We start from the raw sequence: 27,420 nt of genomic DNA, 5'->3' as shown, positions 1-27,420 counted from the left end.
TTATTACCCCCTGCTTCTATTCAGTCTCTTATTCAAATTAGTACATGATTACTAGAGTTAATTTAGACCCTAGCAACCAGACTGATGACACTGCAACCCGGAGAGCTGCTGAGTTAAATAAATTAAAAAACAAAGTAAAAACCAATTGCAAATTGTCTCAGAATATCACTCTCTACATCATATTAAAAGTTAATGTAAAGGTGAACAACCCCCAACCCATTTAAGAACTATATGTGCAACTCCTCCTCTATAAGTTACACTCACATGTTCAGTAGCCTTAGCTATTAGATACTGGTTTGGGATCCAAATTACGGGTAATTTGGATCTTAAAGGGGACCTGTCACCCAGACATAAAAAGCTGTATAATAAAAGTCCTTTTCAAATTAAACATGAAATCCAAATTCTTATTTTTATTAAAGCATTCATAGCTGTTGTAAACTGATTTAAAAATCTCAGCTGTCAATCAAATATCTATGCCGTAGGCAATTACTTTCACTTTCCATTCAGCACTTCCTAGATGTCACTGCTCTCCCCACATTCCCCCCGTTCTCTTCACTGTATAATTGTGTAGCCAGGGCAGGGGATGGACATTAGGTCCCCCATTCTGGTGCACAAACAAGATTCTGAGATGATACAAGGCTTGTCTTAATAACAGTGTCCACAAAATGGCTGCTGCCTGCTTGTTATAAATATGAATTCCCAGACTGAAGGAAACAAGATTCAAATAATTTATACAGTGTAATTAAAGTCCATTTTGCTTGACTAATGTGATAAAATAGGATTTGGAATAATTTTCTTGGATGACAGGTTCCCTTTAAGTCTACTAGAAAATCATGTAAACATGAAATAAACCCAATAGGCTGGTTTTGCTTCCAATAAGGATTAATTATATTCGCGTTTGGATCAAGTACAAGCTACTGAAAAAGGAAATCATGTTTAAAGATTTGGATTTGCCCCACCCACACTTTGCAAACGTAACCTTTTTCTTTCGTAATGACTTAGTTCCCAGTAAGTTACTTTGTGCTTGGTAAGCAGGAATATATATTTATAAGTGGCACTTGGGCCCCAAAGTGCTACAAGGCCCATTGAGTCTGAACATGTGTTTCTATTGGACTGAGGAAGAATAAAGACCCACACGTGGCCCTCCAAAACGATTTACTGGCCCAACAGCTGCTATGAATGGAAATGCAAGTATTCAATCACTTGTGCACTTCTCTATGCAAATATACCTGGTGGCACTTAGCTAGTGACTGGTAAGGCATAGAGATGGGATAGCCAACAAGATTTAAAACTGCACACAAATATGCCTTAAATGTTAGTTTTGCTTTAAGAACAGGAAGCATTAAAATGGTTTGCCGCCTACAAATGAATTGCTTATTAGCCATGCAGGACATGGATTCAATATGTGTGTGTGTTTCAAATGAGGGGTGGGCGCGTCCTAACGGTCCCTGCCAGAAGCACAGTAGGAGGGGGACAGCCAATCACAACCCTGCAGTCACACAAGCGCATACAGACTTCAGTTCCCAATCAGGTCCTGCTAGCTGCTGATTGGTCCCTGTCCTACAGTGCAGTGAGCTGAGAGTCGCCGGCTCCCCTGCACAGCCTGGGAATTCAGGGAGCAGGAAGTGGAAGAGAAGGGAGGGATTATTAGGGGTTTTGCAGAAATATTCAATAAATCAGCCTGAAACACTACTTTTTTTTAGCACAATTCTTCTATATCTAAATGAGTATAATTCACTGGTATGTTCTTATTTTTTTACACAATATGTCTCCTTTAAGTTCTGAAGCTGCGAAAAGACCCAGTAGGTAGGGTAAAGTTGAAGTCATGAAGCTGCGAAAAGACCGAAAGCCGCGAAAAAACCCAAAGCCACAAAAGGAGCCAAGAGTTCAGTTCTACTGAACACCAATGTGTGTTTTTTTTTTAAATTTTATTAAACCCCTGGCCACCAATGTATTATTTTAATACTCTATAAGCCCCTGCCACCCATGTTTTTTTTTAAAAAAATATTCTCTGGGGCCCCAATGTTTCTTTTTAACTTGTAAGGGGGGAGGGCCATGGCCGCCAATGATTTTTTAAAAACTTTTATGGGGGGCCCTGGCTCAAAATGTTTTTTTTATATTCATAAGCGGGCCCTGACCATTTTTTATAACTTGTGGGGGGGGGGGGGTTACTGTTTTTAGCACTGATGTCTGTGCGGCCTTTTTACTGTGGTGTGAAGTGGGCGGGATCTGGGGTGGGGCTTGGGGGCTGGGCCCAAATTTTGCCTCGTGATTTCTAATGGTGGCTCTGTGTGGCCACCCTACTGACAGGTGGGTGGGAGATAGGCTGACTTGGGTGTGGTTTGTGGATCATTGCAGTGATAAATAAATGGTAGGGCTAAAAAGGACTCAACTGTTGCATCTGGGAATATTTGCAGGTGTGATACAGCACTGACCCCTGACTTTACTTGCTTTGCAGGTTGGTGTTTCTCAGGGCTGACGGAACTTTCCAGTGACTGTCAGAAGTCAAGCCCGTGTGGCTTATCCAGCAGCAGGTCATTTGTCACATTTGAACTGATTATCCTCGGTAACTGAATCCCAAAGGAAAAGCCACCAGTGTGACATTAGCCTGAAGAAGAAGAAACATTTCACAGTCATTAGGTCCCTTGGCTTCCCAGTGAGAAAGATCACTTTGTGCCTGTGACTATATGACTGGGGTGTGGAACGAGCCACAAAGTCACATGTGCCGTGTCCCAAATGCACATGGGCTGCTTGGATCCCTGAAGTTCCCCTCGGGATCACATGTGCAGGACAGATCCTTTATAATAAAAGCAGTCCCACCCATTCACAACCCCCCCATCTCTAGGCAAATGCTTTTCTATAATGAGTTAGTTCCCTGTGCAGATAGCAGAGAATAGAGAATGTGTAGAGAAGGGAAGGGGGAGGCAGACACAGTGAAAGAGCTGGGGGAGGAGACACAGAGGGAGAGATAGACTTAGTGCAGCTCGGAGTACAATTCTCCTTCAACTCTTGTGTCTGTCACAGCTGCTGACCAAAGAGAAGCCTTAAAAAACACTTTCTACTTCACTCTCCCCCTTCACCATCTCTCCACTTCCCAAGCCAAATTATAGGAGGAAAGAAAAAACATCTGGATTGTATTTCTGGAGGAGGGAAAGAAGAGAAAGCCAGAGAAATGGGTGTAGCGAGCGCACCCCACCAAACCCCACTCTCATATCTTGGAAGTGGGAAGTCGGCACCTACATGGGATCTAGGGTGCTGAATGGCAGAGAAGGAGTCACGGTGCACCCAAGTTTGTGCCTGGGATCACGTTACCTGCTGGATCCCCTTTCACATATGAACCCCTCCCTGTGAACCCCTCCCTGTGATAACCAAGCAAGAGTGGGATTTATAGGGACTCTTTGGGGGTGTGGATCTGATCAGTGGAGAGACCACCAAAGACCTGGTCGTCTGTTTCCCAATCTTCTCCTGCAAGTCAAGCCACCAAAAAACATTTACAGTAAGTCTATTAGAATGTAGATCTGTAACTTATTGTGCCCCAGTTATCATCATGGGGGGATTACAAATTCCAGCATCTGTCTATCAGGGGATAATGGGAGTAACATGAACGCTGAGATGATTTATATTTGAAGTAGAAATATTTCACTTCCCACTACTCTGGTGTATTTATTTATTTTTTGTTCGCACAAGACCTGTTGAGAGCTGTACTTTGTGGGACTATATATATATATATATATATATATATATATATATATATATATATATATATATATATATATATATATATATATATATATATAAGCTATTACAAAGGCAGCTCATTATTATCATTATTAATAATAATATGTATAATTGCACAGTGATTTTATATAACAAAACAATAGTAAAAAAAAGCATGTTTGACTTTAAAAGAATATTTTTTTTATTGCACAATAATGTCAGGATTCAGGAACTGTTTTAAGATATTTTGTGACTAAGACAGTTTATCGCTGCTTAGAAACTGTCCCAGTATTCCCAGCACAGGCTATACACAGGAGAATGCAGCAGCTTTAACATTGGTGTTAGTGTGCCTTTAAGAGTGATAAGGAGAGCGTGGGATTGGCACTGGGAGAGGAGAATATAGGAGTTCCACAGTGGTTCCCATATACACAAGGCCGTGTACAATTTCATAGGGGTGAGAGGGAGGGGGTGATGCAGATGGGGGAATGAATGGAAGCAGGAGAGTGTCTGAGATGAGGGAACAGACAATACAAGAGTGGGAAGTAAGAAGGGAAGAATGTTGGCACAAAAATATCTGCCCAGATTGACAGGTTCAAGGATCGTCCACATGGGGCTTTCCAGCAGTTTGGGTTTTAGCAAGTCCTGACAGTGTGTGGGGTACAGGGCGTTGTATTCCTGAATCACTGCTGAATGCCTAGAGCAGCTGATTAACAAAGGTTTTTGGGATCCACCTACAAAATGACAAATACTGCGTGTGTATATAGTATATATATATGTGTGTGTGTGTTAATACAGAGATGAGAGAGATGGAAGTCAGACTGATGGAAATAAAGAGTGAGCAGCTTGTGTGCACTTACTTTATAAAGAAGGCTAGACAGTTAGGGGCAGATTCACTAAGGGTCGAATTTCGAAGTTAAAAATACTTCGAAATTCGACCCTCGAATTGAAATCCTTCGACTTCGAATATCGAAGTCGAAGGATTTAGCGCTAATCCTGAACGATTAAATCCTTCGAATCGAGCGATTCGAACGATTTTAATCCAACGATCGAAGGAAAATCCTTCGATCAAAAAAAGGTTAGCAAACCTATGGGGACCTTCCCCATAGGCTAACATTGACTTCGGTAGGTTTTATCTGCCGAAGTAGGGGGTCGAAGTTTTTTTTAAAGGGAAAGTACTTCGACTATCGAATGGTCTAATAGTCGAACGATTTTTACTTCGAATCGTTCGATTTCGTTCGAATTCGAACGAATTTAACCAATTCGATGGTCGAAGTACCCAAAAAATACTTCGAAATTCGAATTTTTTTCATTCGAATCCTTCACTCGAAGTTAGTGAATCTGCCCCTTAGTAACTTGTGTGTGGTCACCGTCTGTCTGTCTGTCTGTCTGTCTGTCTGCGCTACTAAATGTACAGCTTCCCTCCCCTCTCCAGCTTGTCCCTGCAGGGAGCCTGTTATATAATTTACTATATTGTTATATATGGCTAAATTACATCAACATCAAGATGTCATACAAATACTGGCACAGAACTCATGGGCAAACTCGGGGTCATAAAGAATCCATTGGAAAACCATATTAATCCATTGGGACTCCAGTGGCATAGACCTGCTCTAATATATATATAATGAAAGATTGTAGTAAAGGGTATATGGGAATATAAAATAGGCAATCAAGTATGAATTATAGGAGGGGTAATATAGAAAAAGAGGAGGGTTATATGGAGCAGTAGGAGGAGTTATAGGGAGGGTTATATGGAGCAATAGGAGGAGTTATAGGGAGGGTTATATGGAGCAATAGGAGGAGTTATAGGGAGGGTTATATGGAGCAATAGGAGGAGTTATAGGGAGGGTTATATGGAGCAATAGGAGGAGTTATAGGGAGGGTTATATGGAGCAATAGGAGGAGTTATAGGGAGGGGTTATATGGAGCAATAGGAGGAGTTATAGGGAGGGTTATATGGAGCAATAGGAGGAGTTATAGGGAGGGTTATATGGAGCAATAGGAGGAGTTATAGGGAGGGTTATATGGAGCAATAGGAGGAGTTATAGGGAGGGTTATATGGAGCAATAGGAGGAGTTATAGGGAGGGTTATATGGAGCAATAGGAGGAGTTATAGGGAGGGTTATATGGAGCAATAGGAGGAGTTATAGGGAGGGGTTATATGGAGCAATAGGAGGAGTTATAGGGAGGGTTATATGGAGCAATAGGAGGAGTTATAGGGAGGGTTATATGGAGCAATGGGAGGAGTTAAATAGAGGGATTGTGTATCAACAGCTGGATTTAAAGTGAGAGATATGAAGGGTTACTTATGTTTTTAATGCTTTTAATGAAATGGAAAAAGGAACCAGACTGAGCAGTAAATTAGACCACAGAGTCAAGTCTGCCAGTCCAAAGGAAATACAGGTGTGGGCGCCAGTGTATACTTTATATGAAAACAGAAAACTGTTCTGTATATTTGTGTGTTTTTCTTTCCAGTTGTTTGGTGTTGGACTGGGACCCACCAGACAGCCTGTTGCCAATACCCCGTACCACAAACTGGAAGAAAATAGTAATACCTTAACATTATACCAAATTAATATTGGATAAAGGGGTCAGTGGTCACCCTAAAATCCAGAAGTGTACATACAATGTCAGAAAGGTCAGAGGGTCTAACTTATACAATGGGTGTTCTGCTGACATATTTCAGAAACATTATTATATATATTCAGCGCTGCGCAATATGTTGGCGCTCTAAAAATACATGTTAATAATAATAATATTATTGTTATTACTAATTAAGCACCATTGTTTCCCAGAGGGTGTTACACAGTGAGGGGATACAAAGGCAAGACATAACAGTCTGCACATACAGAAAGAAATGTCTCAGCAGCGAACATTGTACAACTGCATATTGTTAATAGACAATAGGGGGAAGGACCCTGCTCACATGAGCTTACAATATAAAAAGGAAAGGAAGTGAGACAAAAGTTGTGGGAGACCATTGCAGTTGTAGAGGTTCTGTCAGTCAAGATAGAAGTATGGGCAGTAACCCATAGCAGCCAATCACATTAGCTTTTTTTGGTCAGCTGCAATGTGTGTTTCAGAGAAATCACTGCATTTGACATTAGCCTAAGTGTGTCCTGAAAAACCTGATTTAAAGGAGAACTAAACCCCCCAATAATAAAAACCCCTACCCACTACCTCCCCCCCACACACACACATAGGTGATTACCCCTGAAAGTGCCCCTAATTCATTACTCACATTTAGGTGCAGAGTAAGCGCAGTGGAGCTCATGGGTGCCATCTTCCGGCTCTTCGCTATTCTTCGGGAAGTGAACGCCGTGTTGACGCATGTGTGGTTGGAGCAGTCTTCTGGTTCACAGCAACTGCTGGAAATTGCAGACGGGAAGAAGACCCGAAGAATACCGAAGCATGAGCTCCTCTGCGCTTACTTTGCATCTATAGGCGAGTACTGAATTAGGGGCACTTTCAGGGGTAATCACCTGTGTATAGTGGGTAGGGGTTATTATTATTGGGGGTTTAGTTTTCCTTTAAGTGTGTGTCTTAGAAGAGCATGGGGGGCAAAAAGGTGGTCAGGATTTTTGATTTAAGGTTTAGGGTGGCGGCAGACGGGGAGATTAGTCGTCAGCGTCAAATCTTTACTACTTAGGACGACTTATCTCCCTGAAATGGCATAAGAATCACTTCAGGTTTCGGAAGTCACCCAAAATGACATCCCTCTGGTGATTCGTATTCTTGCCGGCGGGAAGGCATTTCAGGGAGATTAGTCGCCCGAAGTAGTGAAGATTTGTCGCTGGGTGTCTAATCTCTAGTCTGCCACCACCCTTAAGGGCAGAGACACATGGTAAGATTCGGTGAGATCTCCTCTTCTTCGGGGCCACTAATCTCCCTGAATCTGACCGTGTGTCTCTGCCCTTAAAGGAACAGTAACGTCAAAAAATAAAAGTGTTTTAAAGTAATGAAAATATAATGCAGTGTTGCCCTGCACTGGTAAAACTGCTGTGTTTGCTTAAGAAACACTACTATTGTTTATATAAATAAGCTGCTGTGTAGCCATGGGGGCAGCCATTCAAAGGAGAAAAGGCTCAAGTTACACAGCAGATAGCAAATAAGCTCTGTCTGTCTAATGGTGTTATCTGTTATCCATTAGTTAACCTGTGCCATATAGCCGCTTTTCAATTTCCGCCATTGCTCCACAGCAGCTTGTTTATATGAACTATAGTAGTGTTTCTGAAGCAAACAGATCCGTTTTACCAGTGCAGGGCAACAGTACATGATATTTTCATTACTTTAAAACACTTACATTTTTTGGTGTTACTGTTCCTTTAAGGGCTTTAGCACACCGGCAGAATGGGGGAGATTTAGTTGCCTGTCGATTTCCGAAGTCGCCTGAAGATGCCTCAAGAGGAAACTTCGGTCGACTTCGGAAATCGAAGCGCCGCAAGTGCATTGCCGCAAGCGATTTTTCATTTTAACAGACGGAAGGCAGGGGAAGGCAGTTCGGGGAGATTGTTGCCCCGAAGAAGAGGCGATTAGTCACCAGGCGACTAAATCTCCCCGAATCTGCCCTTGTGCTCCTGCCCTTAACTGGGCAGCATTTGAAAATGAAACACTTCCCAAAGAGCAAAGTCAAACAAATCAGCAGACCACGGAGAAACCCTCTGTATAAATAAATCCCTCTCTTCCCCCAGCCACAACCTGTTATCATTATAGATAAAGTGCAGCCCATTAGACAGAGGCTACTTAGTCCTGCCTGGAATGACCAAAAATGAGTTGGGCACTGGCAGCCCCAGTTGCACTGGAGTCAGATATTTGACATTTTATGTAAAACTGAATGCAGTTGGATGGGCATAAATATGTAGACAATAAATTACTTTCTATGTAGTTATAGGGACAAGTTAGAGCAGTGAAAAGAGACATTATAGAGATCCATTCTATCTATGGCCACCATACCTAGATCTGCCCTGTGCACACAGTTTTGGCCAAGTCTCAACCTTTTTCAGGTGTTTAAATTGGTAGTGCCCCACCTACAGAGGTACAGATGAGTAACCTGTGAATGGCCAGGAGTCTTTAATGGGATGTTTTTAGTGCACTGCAGACCAGGACAAACCAGGACACTTTGCAGGTCCTTACGCTGCCCCTCACTAAGGCCCAGGTCCCTCCGCAGTCACAGAGTCTGCTCTACTGAACTTTAGTGCTTCTAAAATAACTTTAGAAGCACTGATTTAATAAACAAATGAATATTGGAAATTTCACAGTCAAGGCCACATGTTCATGTCATTCCGCTTGGACAAGGACAGAGAACAGATGTTCCCCATCAGGACTCGGAGCAGCAGGGAAATTGCCGCAAGCTTTCACCCACGTCAGCAATTCCTAAATTAACTCTTTCCCCTCTGCTGACCTTTGCTCATAGGTATGATTGCTGCAGAGGGGGTATGATTACAAATGCAGATGGGTGGATTTTTTTTTTTTCAAGATTGAACTGAATTTTTGGGATATAGCGCAGCAAAAGTTGGCGATGGAATATGTATCTCAACGGCAAAGAAGAATGCAGAGCTCTCACCCCACGCAGTGTTTCATCCATCTGCCAGTGGCTGCTTACATGGGCAGTCTGCACTATCTTTATATAGAAAAGAGATGTAATAAGCCATGTTTATTGCATGTTCATGGGGCACAGAGGGTCATATACTGTATATCATACCTCCTAATTGTCCTTATTTAGAAGGGACAGTCCAGACACTCAGTCCTATCAGTAAATGGGTTTGGCCGCTGCAGATCATGGCCTAAATTGGAGCAATTTTCCAGCCACGAATTAGAGGAGGAATGCGTCATCTCTATATTAGACTGATTTTCAGACAGGGCATTTTCCCTGAGCTGCCAAATTCTGAATTGACATATGCCTTGCGAAGCTACTGTTGGATTCTATATGAATATATTCTATAAATGAAAGATATTCTTAGTATTCACATCAGCAATGCTCTGGGGTGTAAATCCACGTTATTCAGGGGTTGAAACGATTAAAAGTAAAACAAAGAAACATCTCAAATGATGTAGCCTTATGCGTTTCATGACTTGTGGGCACTTAATCAAGTATATTTTATTTAACAAAGAAACATCTCAAATGATGTGGCCTTACGCGTTTCGTGCCTTGTGGGCACTTAATCATAGCCTATCACAAGGCACGAAACGCGTAAGGCTACATCATTTGAGATGTTTCTTTGTTAAATAAAATATACTTTTAATGACATCAAGCACTGGTGTGACGTCCGGTTTGTGCCAGTCCTATTATGAATATCTTATTGCATTTATTGCCTCCCAAAAGCTTATTGGTAAGTCAACACTGCTATTATACTACAATCAACACTGAATATTCATTTTAATAATTTGTTTATTTATTCAGGGGATGACACACAGAATTAGGCCTGAGGAGTGAAGGCCAATGCACTAACCTACAAGCAATAGCTGAGACATATCAGTGGATAGAGGGATAATATATAGTGAATAAAGTACCCCCTCTTGTAAATTATAAGGATATTAGAAGTTACCGAGGAGTTTCATGACCATATAAAAACACAAGGCTGAAGGTCGAGTGTTTTTATACAGGTCATGGAACTCCGAGGTAACTTCTAATATCCTCATATTTTGCAACAGGGGCTACTTTATTTATTATAATACACAAGTTTCAGTGAGTCTGTACTCCTCCCCCAATCATTGGTTAATAATGCCAATTTGTGCAAAATATGACTATAATACACAAAAGCCATGAATATTTTGTAAATTATATCCTTATAAACAGTGAGTAGTGATGTCATTTTTGTCACATGACTCACTAACACTTGTGTATTATATTAAATAGGGGCAGATTTATCAAAGGTCGAAGTGAAAATTTGAATTTAAAAAAAAATTCTAATTTCACGCTGATTTTTGTGTACTTCGACTAGGGAATAGTCCAAATTTGATTCGAATTTGAAAAAAATTTAAAAATTTGAATTTCGAAATTTATCGTGTGCTGTCTCTTTGCAAAGTCGACTACGACCATTCGCCCTCTAAAACCTGCCGAATTGCTGTTTTAGCCTATTGAATGTGTTAGTACTTCAATTCGTACGATTTGAATTCGATCGAAAACGGACCTATTCGATCTAAAACTGACCTATTCGGCAAAAAAAAAACTTGGTTTTTTTTTATAATAAATTTCAAATTAGAATTTAATAAATTTTAAATTAGAATTTCGAAGTTTTTCAAATTCGCAAATGCGACCCTTGATAAATCCCATAAAGTACCCCTTGTTGGAAAATATGAGGCCTCATGGTTTTATATGGTCATGGAACAAGAGGGGGTACTTTATTCACTATATAATCCCGTTGCACAAAGGTTTTTTTTCTTTTATTTGTTCCGTTATCCAGTAAATATTTTGTTTACCAGGAACAACCTATTGATCTTTACTGACCTTGTGGGACTCGCAGCAGGTTTCAGCCCCAGAGTTAATTTACTGTAGTTCAGGACTGAGCCCCAACAGTGGTTGTTTTTTTTTTTTAAACCCTTCCAAGTTTACAGGATTGGTGCAGACCATTTTTTGTGTATAATTGATGAATACTAGATGCAATTTAGTGTTGTACAGTATATGGAGTCTGTTCTTGCCAAAATGAGCTGATTGGAGGAGGCTAGATTGCACTTTGGGATTAGTGGGCCGTTGGCACTACAAGATGAAATATTTATGCGCAAAGAAAGATGTTTTTTAGTTATTTTATGTTTCTGTTGTGCCTCTGCTGCTAAAGTGGGGCATTAATGAAAAATGTAAGAAGTAGAGAAGTAGTTACAATGGCAGCAAATTCTTAAAGGGATCCTGTCATCGGAAAACATGTTTTTTTCAAAACACATCAGTTAATAGTGCTGCTCCGTCAGAATTCTGCACTGAAATCCATTTCTCAAAAGAGCAAACAGATTTTTTTATATTCAATTTTGAAATCTGACATGGGGCTAGACATATTGTCAGTTTGCCAGCTACCCCTGGTCATGTGACTTGTGCCTGCACTTTAGGAGAGAAATGCTTTCTGGCAGGCTGCTGTCTTTCCTTCTCAATGTAACTAAATGTGTCTCAGTGGGACATGGGTTTTTACTATTGAGTGTTGCTCTTAGATCTACCAGGCAGCTGTTATCTTGTGTTAGGGAGCTGTTATCTGGTTACCTTCCCATTGTTCTTTTGTTTGGCTGCTGGGGGGGGGGGTGATATCACTCCAACTTGCAGTACAGCAGTAAAGAGTGATTGAAGTTTATCAGAGCACAAGTCACATGACTTGGGGCAGCTGGGAAATTGACAATATGTCTAGCCCCATGTCAGATTTCAAAATTGAATATAAAAAAATCAGTTTGCTCTTTTATGAAATGGATTTTAGTGCAGAATTCTGCTGGAGCAGCACTATTAACTGATTCATTTTGAAAAAAATGTTTTTTCCCATGTGAGTATCCCTTTAACATCCATAAGACATGCTACTCGTGAGTCACTGTTCAGCTGGCATAGAAAGGATCGAAAACCTGGCTGTGCACCAATGGCCGATGTTAGTACAGGTATGGGATCCGATATCTGGAAACCCTTTATCCAGAAAGCTCCAAATTACAGAATGGCCATCTCCCATAGGGGCAGATTCACTAACCGACGAAAATTCACCAGCGATGGCTTCACAGAGATCGCAACACTTTCGCCAGGTGTAAATTCACTAGGAAAACACTAATTCACTAAAATGCAAAGTTGCGTCCAGGGCGCTGAACGCTGGCGAATTTTCGATAGCGTTACTTCGGCAATCAAAGCGAAGATGCGCTAGCTTTGGCTAATTTGCATACGGCGGAAAATTATAAAGTTGAATGTACCTATATGTTGCAGCAAATACATTGCACTACACAAGCCCGGGGAACCTTAATAAAATAAAATAGAGTTGCTATATTGCCCTACACATGAGCCCAGTGTATAGTTTATGTGCCATATGTTAGGAAATGTAGGGGGGAACCCGGTTACCCAAAAAAATGTAAGGACTTTTGCAGCCTATCACTCTGAAAAAAGAAAAAGACACCAGCGTTTTTTGGGACTTTTCCACTAAAAATTGAGGAAGTCCTGTGCCCTCCATTGCACCTGGTCTGAGCTGGCGAAGGAAAGTCTGGTGATAGCGGTAACGTTCAGTAAAATCCACATTTTGCGGAGTTACGTCCATTCGCCAGAGCGAAAATTCACCTGGCAATAGAATGCGAATGATCGCTAGCGAATTTTCGCCCATTAGTAAATCGGCAAAGTGCCTGAATTATGTTGTGCTGGTGAATTTTCACCAGCGTTAGTCACTTTGCCCTTTAGCAAATCTGCTCCATAAACCCCATTTTATCCAAATAATCCGAATTTCTAAAAATGATTTTCTTTTTCTCTATAATAATAAAAAAGTAGCTTGTACTTGATCCCAACTAAGATATAATTAATCCTTATTGGAAGCAAAACCAGCCTATTGGGTTTATTTAATGTTTACATGGTTTTCCAGTAGACTTAAGGTATGAAGATCCAAATTACAGAAATATCCATTATCCCTAGCATTCTGGATAACAGGTCCCATACCTATAGTAAAAAAAAAATTAGGTTATTTATAGCTTTCTTCTTATGCCATAATAATACATCAAAGGCCAGTCCCAGTGCATGACATATTAGCACACAGACCCAAATGCAGAATATGGCTCCAGGCCAGAAATTGTTGGCCACAAGCCTTCATGCAGAGCAGCCAGTTTGGCACTTAACACAGAGAACCAGCTTTTCCAGCCTTAAAACTGCAGCTCTGTGTTATTCTAACAGTCTGGGGACACTGCCAGATTCCATTGTGTCACAGTTAGTGATGGGCAAAGTTATTCGCCAGGTATGGATTTGTGCGAATTTCCGTACTTCGCCAACTGTGAATGTTTTTCGCGAAACTGTTTGCACGCCAGAATCGACGCATGTCAAAGTAATTTTGACGCCCATTGATGTTATTGCATTTGGACAAAAGAGTGACGTGTATAATAATTGTTGCTTGCGTCGAAATTATTTTGACACCCATTGACTTCGATCCGTTTCTCGTAATTTTCAATAATTTTTTCGGGGTTTTGAGGATTATTTGCTGAAGCAAAACGGGACAGTTTCACTCATCGCTAGTTATCGTTATGATATTTTAAGGAGACTGGAAAATAAGTGAAGGGGTCCAGGTTGGTTTTAATGCTGTCTCTTAATATTTTAGATTATTGGGGTAATTTACAGAGACTCTGCATGCAAGCGCAAGAGCTTTAAGGGGTGCAGAAGCACAACCCTAAGGGGCAGATTCATCAAGGGTTGAATATTCGAATTCGAATTTTTGAGAGTCAAAATTCACACATTCAAATATTAATCTTCCCATTCAAATGTAAATTCGAATGTGAGATTTATCACCCCTCGACCATAGAAACAGTCCTAATTCAAATATTCACCACCTTAATCCAGCCGAGTTCATGTTCAATGGCAGAGATCCGTTGAGCCATTTGGAGATATTCGTAGCCTTCCTGACATTCGAGGGTTTTTTTCGGGAGAAAAACTCGATTCGTACAAATCTAATACGAATCGAATATGATTAGAATTTTTAGCCCTGCACCTACTATATCACCCCTTGTGTTACACAACTGAAACCAAACTTTATACATGAAGTGGTGGTTCTCAGGCCAACTGCTCCCTGTGCCCATAGACCATATGGTGATGGTTCCTAGTAAACAATTTCCTCTACATCAGGGGTCGCCAATCTTTTTTACCTGTGAGCAACATTCAGATGTAAAAGGAGTTGGGGAGCAACGGAAGCATGAAAAATGTTCTTGCAGGTACCAAATAAGGGCTGTGATTGACCATTGCCATGACCTGGCAGTCTACAGGGGCCTCTGTTTAGCAGTTCACCTAGTTTTTATGCAACCAAAACTTTTCTCCAAGCCTGGAATTCAAAAATAAGCACCAGATTTGAGGCCACTGGGGAGCAACATCCAAGAGGTCGGAGAGCAACATGGTGCTCACGAGCCACTGGTTGGGGATCACTGCTCTAGAATCTATGTAGCCCCAGGAAAACATAAAGCCAAAGTCATATGAAAGATCATGAGGATCCAGGTACATTCCATTAATACTAGGGTACAATTAGTGTTTATTAACATTTCATGCTTAATGTGTTGAAGTATGAGGAGGCAACTACTGATGAGGTCATTGAAGCCTAGCCAATGGAATCAGTTCAATGTCTTAGAACTAATCATTTCAGCCTTCCCATCATAAACTGTTTCAGAAGCCTTTGGGATTAAGGGCCAGGGCACACGCTGCTATTTCGGGAGATTAGTCACCCAGCGACAAATCGCTTCTTCTTAACAGTTTATGCTATTTGCACATCTACCCCGGCCATTTTCAGCCAAGGGTCCCAGGGTTACAACCTCCTGGCACTAAAATCAGCTCACAGAACAAACTCATGTGAAGGATTGTGGGTGTTATTGCTGGACATTCTATAGTAAACAGTAATCCAGCCTGTGGCTCAAGTAAGACCTGCCCCTGCTTTACATGCTGAGGTTTAAGTATGTGATTGCAGAGCTCATGTGCTTGAGGGATATGTTTAGTAACCAAACTGCTGTAACTCACTCAAAAGAATGATGTGTGCACAAGTATGTGCTGGGGCTTTGTGATACCAAATAGATAAGTAGTTGCGTGACAAGAGTGTAGAGAAAGATAATATTGATGGGGCAGAGGGGAAGCCTGTGCTTTAACTCACACAGTTCAAGGGGGTTGTTATATGTGTGTACAGAGTCTGTATGTTCTCTCATTCCTTCATTCAACCCAAGCCAATTATAGGACTAATACGGGGCCTACACACTGATATGGATGGGAATGAATATCTATACCCTGATAATGATCTCCCCTCTCTGTATAATGGTACTGAGTATCCAGTGTCGGACTGGCCCACCGGGACACCGGGAAAAATCCCGGTGGGCCCCAGTACTTGTGGGCCCCTACGACCAGATTCCCATCTATTTTTTGCCAGAGCTCCGGTTTTGCAATGGGCCCCGCAGCGCTGCCACTATCACCTGGGCTGGCTACCGAACTGCCTGTCAACGCTGCTGCCTGCAGCCTGACTGTGCTGTGCTCTGTGCAGGGTGGTTCTGCCGTGCGCTGCATTACTGCGCATGTTTCAGTGTGCGAATGCAATGCGCCTGATGATGACGTCACTGACCTGGCTGGCGTCCAATGCGTCCTTCTCGTGGGAGTAAGAAGAGAGTTGCGCACGTGACGCGTCAGAGAGGGAGAGCCTGAGTTACTGCTGGACTGGTGCGGTGGATCCTCCTGGCTGGCTGAATTCACTTTGGCTGCCTGCTTGTGCCTGGGCTGGGCAAGTTAAAGTTGTGCTGACAACCTTAATCACCCTAGGGGGTTGGGGTTGAGGGGGGCATGGACTGTGTAATAGGCAGCAGGCTGCCACTGCTCTGACAGCCATTGCCAAGTCATTGCTCAGCTATTCTGTTCCCCTGCTCCGCATTGATTGCAGGATAGGCGCCGTGCTAGGTGAGTTTCCCCTCTGTGGATTAACTATATATATATATATATATATATATATATATATATATATATATATATATATATATATATATAATATATATTTTGGTAAGGTTATTTTATGTAAGGCCAACAAGATGTGAAGAGCCACATGAGATATATATATCACTCCAACTTGCAGTACAGCACTAAAGTGTGATAAAAGGGTTACCTTGTTTGTATTGCATGTGCACTTACTTAAAAGGATTCTCTTATGCTTTTGTATTTATGACTAATGTTTTAATTTAATATTGTCACAGCCATTTCAGTTTTGTTTTAAATAAAACTGTTAATTTTTATATTTGCGGGCGCTATTTTGTACGGGAGGGTGGGCCCTTGAGATGAGGTTTCCTGGTGGGCCCCAGGCACCCCAGTCCGACACTGTGAGTATCTATACCCTGATAATGATCTCCCCTCTCTGTATAATGGTACTGAGTATCTATACCCTGATAATGATCTCCCCTCTCTGTATAATGGGACTGAGTATCTATACCCTGATAATGATCTCCCCTCTCTGTATAATGGGACTGAGTATCTATACCTGATAATGATCTCCCCTCTCTGTATAATGGGACTGAGTATCTATACCTGATAATGATCTCCCCTCTCTGTATAATGGGACTGAGTATCTATACCTGATAATGATCTCCCCTCTCTGTATAATGGGACTGAGTATCTATACCTGATAATGATCTCCCCTCTCTGTATAATGGACTGAGTATCTATACCTGATAATGATCTCCCCTCTCTGTATAATGGGACTGAGTATCTATACCCTGATAATGATCTCCCCTCTCTGTATAATGGGACTGAGTATCTATACCCTGATAATGATCTTCCCTCTCTGTATAATAGGACTGAGTATCTATACCTGATAATGATCTCCCCTCTCTGTATAATGGGACTGAGTATCTATACCTGATAATGATCTCCCTTCTCTGTATAATGGGACTGAGTATCTATACCCTGATAATGATCTCCCCTCTCTGTATAATGGGACTGAGTATCTATACCCTGATAATGATCTCCCCTCTCTGTATAATGGGACTGAGTATCTATACCCTGATAATGATTTCCCCTCTCTGTATAATGGGACTGAGTATCTATACCTGATAATGATCTCCTCTCTCTGTATAATGGGACTGAGTATCTATACCTGATAATGATCTCCCCTCTCTGTATAATGGGACTGAGTATCTATACCTGATAATGATCTCCCCTCTCTGTATAATGGGACTGAGTATCTATACCTGATAATGATCTCCCCTCTCTGTATAATGGGACTGAGTATCTATACCTGATAATGATCTCCCCTCTCTGTATAATGGGACTGAGTATCTATACCTGATAATGATCTCCCCTCTCTGTATAATGGGACTGAGTATCTATACCTGATAATGATCTCCCCTCTCTGTATAATGGGACTGAGTATCTATACCTGATAATGATCTCCCCTCTCTGTATAATGGGGCTGAGTATCTATACCTGATAATGATCTCCCCTCTCTGTATAATGGGACTGAGTATCTATACCCTGATAATGATCTCCCCTCTCTGTATAATGGGACTGAGTATCTATACCTGATAATGATCTCCCCTCTCTGTATAATGGGACTGAGTATCTATACCTGATAATGATCTCCCCTCTCTGTATAATGGGACTGAGTATCTATACCCTCATAACAATGGTACTGAGCAGATGCAGTAGCAGAAAGCAGATCTATGTATTCCTCTGAAATAGGGAACCTATCTTTACTTCATTGACAGGCTCTCTCCAACTAACTCCAACCCCAGATGATTATTCTGCAAAATTATTTCAATGTGAAGTTTGATGCTGAGAAAGCAACTTGTCCGCTGACCTTCATTCTGGTGGTTAAAGAGGACAGAAAGTACAGAGCAGTGAAACTGCCCCTTGCACATCAAGGCCACACAGTGACACAGGGACTTCCCCTTTTTCCAGCAGGTCACATCACTGACTTGAAAGTGTTAGAGCTGGATGTACTTAGCTAACAAACTGTTACACCACTACATGTAACTTCATAACAATGAAAGGATAGAGCTATGGGACTGTCCCTCCCACTGCAGGGTGATACAGTGACACAGACAGGAGGGAACTATGGGACATGAGTCTGTCCCTCCCACTGCAGGGTGATACAGTGACACAGACAGGAGGGAACTATGGGACATGAGTCTGTCCCTCCCACTGCAGGGTGATACAGTGACACAGACAGGAGGGAACTATGGGACATGAGTCTGTCCCTCCCACTGCAGGGTGATACAGTGACACAGACAGGAGGGAACTATGGGACATGAGTCTGTCCCTCCCACTGCAGGGTGATACAGTGACACAGACAGGAGGGAACTATGGGACATGAGTCTGTCCCTCCCACTACAGGGTGATACAGTGACACAGACAGGAGGGAACTATGGGACATGAGTCTGTCCCTCCCACTGCAGGGTGATACAGTGACACAGACAGGAGGGAACTATGGGACATGAGTCTGTCCCTCCCACTGCAGGGTGATACAGTGACACAGACAGGAGGGAACTATGGGACATGAGTCTGTCCCTCCCACTGCAGGGTGGTACAGTGACACAGACAGGAGGGAACTATGGGACACGGAGTCTGTCCCTCCCACTGCAGGGTGATACAGTGACACAGACAGGAGGGAACTATGGGACATGAGTCTGTCCCTCCCACTGCAGGGTGATACAGTGACACAGACAGGAGGGAACTATGGGACATGAGTCTGTCCCTCCCACTGCAGGGTGATACAGTGACACAGACAGGAGGGAACTATGGGACATGAGTCTGTCCCTCCCACTGCAGGGTGATACAGTGACACAGACAGGAGGGAACTATGGGACCCCTTTAAACTTCCTCTGTTATGTGATTATGTGATAAATGCTTTGTATAATGAATACCATGTACTTCTCTTATATAATAAACTATCTATCTCTATAGCTTTGAGTCTTGTTAATCTGTAACTGACAGCACAGGGATTGGAACAAACTCTCCCCGCCCACGGTGTAGTTTTGATGTGAATTAACAGGTCTAGAGGGGAACAGTTTTAGGGCCAAGACTCCAGCAGTATACAAAGGGCTTCTCGGAGGACTGATGATTTGTTTGATTGTGTTTGTAAGAACAAGAAGATGAATGTCAATTGCTTTCAGTTTAGTGCAAGATATTAGAAATATTTATTTCTTCATTAAAACAGTAGGTAAATAGAATTTTCAGCACAAGCTCTATTCAGTGCAGTCATGTTGAAAAGCAGGGTTTACTGTCCCTTTAAAGCCCAGTGATATTTCTGCTGTTTGGCCCAAAGAGTCAAATTTCCATTTTAATGTAGTATTTATACAATATTACACGTTGTTCTCAGGAATAAGCAAACGGTTCTTATTTTGTCAACAGAGTCCTCTTAAAGATACTTATCTGTTCTCCACAAAGTCACTTAAAACATTCTTTAAAGAAATAGGACTGGCAGATTATGTAGTGCCTGTTCATACTTCTTGGAGAGAACGCGTTCAGGCTGAAGATTTTCACTGGTGCGTTTCAAACCATCCATGCAAATAGGGAAAGGAGATGATTTTGGGTTACGGATGATGAGTAACCTGTCAGAGATCTCAGTGATACATGCGCGTTGTTGGGAATATCAGCCACTTCAAGGAACACTAGCTTCCCAAAATACATATATACAGTATAGTGAATAAAGTACCCCCTCTTGTAAATTGTAAGGATATTATAAGTTACAGAGGAGTTTCATGACCATATAAAAACACAAGGCCGAAGGCCACCATCGCCACCCCTCCCTTACCCATCAGTATGAAGGCCACACAAGCGTTAAAACATGAAGTGCCCTCCTACAAGTTAAAAAAAAGAACTTTGGTGAACAGGCCCCCCCCCCACTACAAGTTTTGATGGTCAGGGCCACCTACAAATTAAAGAAAAAATTGTTGGCCAAGGACCCCCTACAAGTTTAAGAAAAAACATTGGTGGCCAGAGCCGCTACAAGTTATTAAAAAAAAACATAAGTGGCCTGGGCCCCTACAAGTTATTAAAAAAAAATATTTGTCCAGGGCCCCTACAAGTTATTAAAAAAAAGCATTAGTGGTTAAGGCCCCTACAAGTTAAAAAACACATTTGGCCAAGGCCCCTACAAGTTATTAACAAAAGCATTAGTGGCCAGGACATGGCCCCTACAAGTTTTTAAAAAACATTTGACCAGGGCAGGGCCCCTACACGTTACTAAAAAAAAAATATTTGGCCAGGGCCCCTACAAGTTATTAAAAAAAAAAAAAAAGCATAAGTGGTCAGGGCCCCAACAAGTTATTAAAAAAAATATTTGGCCAGGGCCCCTACAAGTTATTAAAAAAAAAAAAAAAGCATAAGTGGTCAGGGCCCCTACAAGTTATTAAAAAAAATATTTGGCCAGGGCCCCTACAAGTTATTAAAAAAAACACATTTGGCCAGGGCCCCTACAAGTTATTAAAAAAAATATTTGACCAGGGCCCCGACAAGTTAAAGAAAAAAGAAAAAAAAAAGAAAACTGCACTTACCTTAGCCAGGGAGCTCAGGTGCCTGTATCTTCAGTTTCCTGTGCTCTGATTCGGCAGTGAAATGTAAAGGTGGCCATAGACTTAAAGATCCGCTCGTTTGGCGACATCGCCAAACGAGCGGATCTTTCCCCGATATGCCACTAAACTGTGTGGCTATATCGGGGGTAATTCGAGCGTTCGGCCGTATGGCCGAACAATCTAATTACGATGCGCCAAGCGGCTCCGACGGGTCGGTCGGGTAAAAATCCAACCTTCCCGATCGATATCGTGGCCAGATATCGATCGGGAAGACCCGTCGGAGGCCCCCATACATGGGCAGATAAGCTGTCAAATCGGTCCAAACAACCGATATCGGCAGCTTTATCTGCCCGTGTATGGCCACCATTAGTCCCAGGAAAGTAGCATGGCGATTGAATAAAGTAAAGGGGAGGTACAAACTTCACCCATCCAATCCCCATGCGGCTTTACCAGGACTAACACTTCATGGCGAATCAGAGCACAGGAAACAAGATGTCATTGGAGCTTCAGCCCGCTCTCCCTTCTGAAGTCTGCAACTCACTGATGGCAGGGGCCAGCTCTGCAAGTAAGTGCAGCACAGCCGGGCCCCCTTTAACGCCCCAAATCATCCGGGCCCGGGACAGAAGGGGCATCCCACCAGCCCAGTCCGACGCTGGACATTGAGGAAAAGTCAGGAGGCTGAGCAATCCCCCAAAAGTATTGTGAGTTCAGGGGTGACCCCAACTTATGTGTTTTTGCTGGTAGTCCCAGTTTAGTGAGGGAACTCCTCAAATGTGGGAAGGTAGTGCCCAGTGGGCAGGATTTATTTTATGATATATATATATATATATATGTGTATATATATACATCTGCTCCAATCTTTCCACATAGACTGGACAAACATTATGGACCACAGACAGGCAGGAAGCTTAAATCAGTCCATTGATGATATGAGTGCAACTGTTCAGCACAACATCAATAAGGCCAGGGCCTAGGGGTGCCACCTTTTCTGGAAAAAAATACACCCTACTTCCAGGTCCTTTGCTTTTAGTGCAAACTATGCTTAGGACAACTGGATAATGGTCAGTTTCATTGCTCATGAACCATTTGGTCTGCACATTCAGTTACTTTCGACTTATCAATACTAGATCCTGTTGGAATGAACACCTTTGTAGACATATACAACACAATGGGGCAAATTTACTAAAGGACAAAGTGGCCGTTCGCCATAAAGACCATCTGCAGGGACACAGCCAATTTACTAACAGGCGTAGAGGACAATTCGCTTGCAAAAGAGCTCAGCACTAACTTTGTCTTTATTTTGTTTCCTTGGACATTTTTAACAAGTGGCCACTTCAAGCATTTGCACCAATATCACTAATAAAGACATAAATATGACCTATATGTAAATATTCACCTAAGCGTAAGTGTGTTCACAAAGTTTCGCTAGGCAGAAAGTAATGCTTTGCCAGCGTTCCTCTGCCGAGACGTGACTTTGCATTTTGATGAATAAGCGTATGCGCTGTGAATTAATTTCTGATGAGGTTACGCAAAGTGTAACGGAGCCTTCCGAGGCGAAAATTCGCCCTTTAGTAAAATTTCCCCCATTGGCTTCATAATCAATATAGAGTAAGGATTGCAAATTACTTTTCTCTGTCTCTCTCTCTTTCTATATTTACCTTAAAGGTGCTTCAGTCCAATGACTGTTAGTTCTATATATGAATGGAAAACAAATACTGTGCTTCTCGAAAGCCTCAGGAAATCCTGTGGTAAGTTACAGATAGGAGAGGAAACAAAGTCCAGCCGGTTTTGGAGCATATGAGCTCTACAGTACATCTTCTGCTTGAGTCAGGTGACTAGACACCAGGTTTGTGCAGTTTTTAAGGTGTCTGTAACTGCTGTGTTGCTAACTAGTTAGCTGTTGGCTTTGCAGTTAATTATAACAAGGAGAAGGAAAGCTACCAAAGCAGTTTATTGCCAATAGATTAGCCACAACAGTGCAAGCTATAACACTATATTTATTCTGCAGAATGATTTACCATACCTAAGTTAACAGCTCTAGAAACTCTGTTTGTTTTGGATAGCAGCTGCCATATTAGCTTGGTGTGACATCACTTCCTGCCTGAGTCTCTACCTGCTCACTCATAGCTCTGGGCTCAGATTATAGCAAGGAGGGGAGGGGGAGAGGAGCAAACTGAGCATGCTCAAGCCCTAGCCCTGGAGGTTTAAGCTGAAAACAGGAAGTCTGATACAGAAGCCCATGAGTACACAATAGAAGGAAAGAAATGTGCTGTTTCGTTTGACAGAGGACTCACAGCATTTAGATCTTTCTTATAAAGCTTACTTGATTTTAGTCTTTCCTTCTCCTTTAAGACAAGGTGATGGAAATCAGGCTGCACTGAATATGAAACATGAATACATTTGGGGGATCCAGTGTCAGACTGGCCCACCTGGATACTAGAAAAAAAACCCCAGTGGGCCCAGGTGTCAGTGGATCCTCTTGCTTCTAACATTTAAACTATTTCCTGGTCATTCCCTAATTCTTAATGGGAAAGAATATATATAACAATCTGTTTACCTCGGATCCCGGAGGAAGGTAGCTGATCCAGGAGAACTGATGGTAACAGGAACCTCTCTACGGCTCCGTTATTCACCGACGCCCTTTTGGGGCCCCGGGCTTTCTGCTGCGGAGGTGGTAGAGAAGCCAGACGAGTTACCAGGAGCGAAGTAACAAGGGATCAGGCAAGGCATAGTCAAGTGCAGGCAAAGGTCGTTTCCAGAAGACGGGTTTCAAAGAAGCGAAGTACCAAGGGGTCAGGCTAAGACGCAGTTAAATGCAGGCAGAGGTCGAATTCAGGCAGCGAAGGTTCGGAGGTCAGGAATACAGGCAGAGGGTCAAACCAGGAAACTCGAACAACCAGGGCTTTAGCAGGAACAGTAGGAACTGAAGCCAGCTTGGGCAATGTGAGGAGGAAGAGGAAGGTATTTAAGGGAGCAGGAACCAATCAGGAGCAGGCTGAGGAAGACAGACACATCAGGGACCAATGGGTATTTAAGGGAACAGGAACCAATCAGGAGCAGGCTGAGGAAGACAGACACATCAGGGACCAATAGGAAGCCAGGCGCCTAAATTAGAGGTCATTGCTCCTAAGTATGTGAGCGTCAATTCCTGCGCAGGCGTCCGATTTGACGTGCGCGGGCGCCTCGATGCCGGCGCCCAAGTTGACGCGTGCCTGCGCTTATGCGCCGGCGCTCAAAACCAGCGGCGGGTGTTACAATATAGTAAGCAGACTAGAAGAATAAAGAGGTTGAGTGAGGAGAGGAGGAATAATATTTTGGAAAGTGGACCTTCAGCTTAAGGTTTTCTGGTGGGTCCCTGGCATCCCAGTCTGACATTGGGGGGGGGGTCTACAATGTAACATGGGGCACACAGTTGAGAAAACCATTGATGATACACGGAGGTCTCCAAAAAGTCAATACCAAACATATTGGATTTGGTTGTGCCTGGCAGAAGAATATAAAAGGTTATTAAAATGCATTGATGCCATAGTGAATAGTAGAGGTGCCTTCTTCATTGTCCTGCACGCTATGGGTCATGCCCACCGATTGCCCAACATGACACAATGGAGCGCTGGTTTTTTTGTCCTGCAATGAGAACATTTAATGGAACGGCCCTTCCAACTAACAGTGTGACAATCCTACATGTCACAAAGAAAGGTTCTTTGCAAAAACCCTGACACGCTGCAGAGAGCAGAGCACAAAGATCTGACCTAAATCCCATCAAACCCCATAGAAAGACTGTCCGGATTCAGAAGGAGGGTCCCCCGCTAGGCCGTGATCCAACACATCTTCACAAATCACTTGTACATTGTTACAATATATAAAACTAGATTTTTTTGGGGAATCTATATGAACTTCATTTTTATTTTCCTGTAGCATTTGTTCAAGGGAAATTTAATGGGATGCATTTTGTTTTATTTTTGATTCAATTTTATAGGTGTTTCTGCCATTGCTCTCAGTTCTAAGCTGGTTTAATATTGTTATTCTCAGGTTGGCTGCTTCACAATCACTATAATCCAGATAAGGAATAGCTTCCTTTTACCCTCCTATTGTGTTATATCCAATTAAAAGAATGCAGCAGAGGGGAGTTGCCTAATGGGCTGGGGGTGTATTGTGATTAGGGTTGCCAACTGGCCGGAATGTTACCGACCTGGCCAGTGATAATATTTACGGACACTGGCGTAAATTCGCTAGTTAAAAACATTGGGATCAACCATAATTTTTACTGGCCAGGTTGCCACCTTTTCCAGAAAAAAATACCGGCCTTCCTATATATTTAACTTTTTCCCTATTAATAGGGAATTTTTTTCCGGAAAAGGTGGCAACCCTTATTGTGATGTCACTGGGAGTAGGGACAGTCAAATACAGCTGATTAATTATTGAAGCAGAGCATTAATTGGCACATCCCCTCAAGCATACCTCCCAACATTCTGGAAATAGAAAAAGGGGCACTAGGAGAAATCTTGGCCCCCGCCCATTTTTATGGTCACACCCCTTAATTACCATGTTCATTTTACAAAATTTGGGAGCTTATGACAGTTTGAACACATTTCTGTGGTTTTTATGTGTTATGACAGTTTTGCTAATGAAGGTGAATTGCCCTTTAAAGGAGACATATAGGTTAAATTAAAAAACCCTCATTTTGTAGACAATAATAAGTTATATATGGTGTTGTTTTTACATTGGGCTAAAAATTTATATTATCTTTAAAAACAGCCCCTTTATTGGAGCTCCCTATAGATGTTCTCTGGTCCCTGTCTGTGTTTCAAATGAGGGGTGGGCGTGTATTAATGGTCCCTGCCAGAAGCACAGTAGGAGGGGGACAGCCAATCACAGCCCTGCAGTCACACAAGCACAGACAGGCTTCAGTTCCCTATCAGGTCCTGCTAGCTGCTGATTGGTTCCTGTCCTACAGTGCAGTGATCTGAGAGCCACCGGCTCCCCTGCACAGCCTGGGAATTCAGGGAGCAGGAAGAGAAGGGAGGGATTTTTAGGGATTTTGCAAAAAATATTCAATAAATCAGCCTGGAACACTACTTTTTTTAGCACAATTCTTCTATAATATCTAAAATTTAGATATTATAGAAGAATTGTGCTAAAAAAAGTAGATTCTAAATGAATATAACACACTGGTACGTTATTATTTTTTACACAAAATGTTTGCTTTAAGCTGCAAGTCACAGTTTCCCCAAGAGACCTTAAATTGTTACAATTGTTTCTTTGCTTATCTGAAATTGTTACAAAAGTATCTAAATCCACCTGCCACGTATTCTGGACCAAAAGCCAATTAAGTTTCAGAAACGTTGTATCTTTTTCTGGCGTCAGTGCAGGAGATCAAAGAGGAATTGGGGACATTTTAGTAACAATCCGGGACTGTGGGTTGAGCTGTCAAAATCTATTGCTAGGGCATCTGGCTGCTCACACAGTCGCTGAACGGCCTTGTTGAGTACAGAAGATTTGACAGCAATTTAAATCTGCTGCCCAGTCCCATACAGATCACTTCTTTCTATAGATGTCATCCATGGGTGGCATTCTACCCCCTAGAAATTTGGCCTACCCGCTTCAGCCTAACAGCAATTACACAGGCAATTGAAAGTGTGTGGTCTAACATCATTTGATCTGTGGACAGCAGCAAACAGACAAAAATTCTCTATTATTAGCTGCCAGAGCAGTCAAAGTAGTACTTGCGCTGGAGGCAATACTACAGAGTCCCTCCCACAGCCAAAAAGGGATTGCTCTTTGAGACTACAATTTTACTATTACTTTTTATTATTTTTATTTTTCAAGGCTCTCTCTCCTATTCATCTTTCATTCAAACCACTGCCTGGTTGCTAGGGTAAATCTGACTCTAGCACTCTAGTGAAATGCCAAACTAGAAAGCTGCTGAACACTAAGCAAAAACAAAAAAAAGCACACAAAAATAAAAAATAAAGACCAAGTGCCAAATGGCTCAGAAGACTCAGAATTGGCTCAGCTACATTGAATGCTAAAAACGCAAAAAATTTAACTTTTTCTAAATTTATTATACCCCGAGGATGTAAAAAGTCTGAATCCTAAAATACTCCATCTTGAACCTATCGAGGTCCTGTAGAAGTCAATTTGATGATATTATGGGGCAAATTTACTAAAGGGCGAAGTGACTAACACTGGCGTAAAAATTCGGTACTTTGTGACGTGACGTCATTTCCGTACTTCGTGACGTCATTTTGGTACCTTGTCTATTTACTAACGGACGCTGGCGTAAATTCGCTAGCGAAGGAGATAGACTCTAGCGGTACTCCACACTCTAACGCCAGGTGAATTTTCGCTCTGGCGAATGGAAGTAACTACGCAAATTCACTAAGATGTGGATTTTTTACCTCTTGCGCCAGACTTGCCTTCACCACCTCAGACCAGGCAAAGTGCAATAGAGTAGATAGGAGTTCCTCAAAAAAAAAAAAGTTGAACATTTTTCTAAGTCCCAAAAAACGCTGGCGACTTTTCATTTTTCAGGGTGTTAAGCTG

General features: G+C 42.2%; 1 protein-coding gene across 1 annotated transcript in view; it reads left to right on the top strand.

Annotated features, from left to right (window-relative positions):
* Nucleotides 1-2,322: 2,322 nt before the first annotated feature.
* s1pr2.S (sphingosine-1-phosphate receptor 2 S homeolog) overlaps nt 2,323-27,420 on the top strand; it is a 39,550-nt gene continuing 14,452 nt past the window's right edge. The window contains exon 1 of the mRNA XM_018256278.2: nt 2,323-3,496. The gene's annotated coding sequence lies outside the window, so the exon portion shown is untranslated. The remainder of the gene's footprint in view (nt 3,497-27,420) is intronic.

This window comes from Xenopus laevis, chromosome 3S (genome assembly GCF_017654675.1).
Source record: "Xenopus laevis strain J_2021 chromosome 3S, Xenopus_laevis_v10.1, whole genome shotgun sequence".
In the NCBI taxonomy this organism is placed as follows: Eukaryota; Metazoa; Chordata; class Amphibia; order Anura; family Pipidae; genus Xenopus; species Xenopus laevis.
This window is presented reverse-complemented; position numbering and strand designations above follow the sequence as displayed.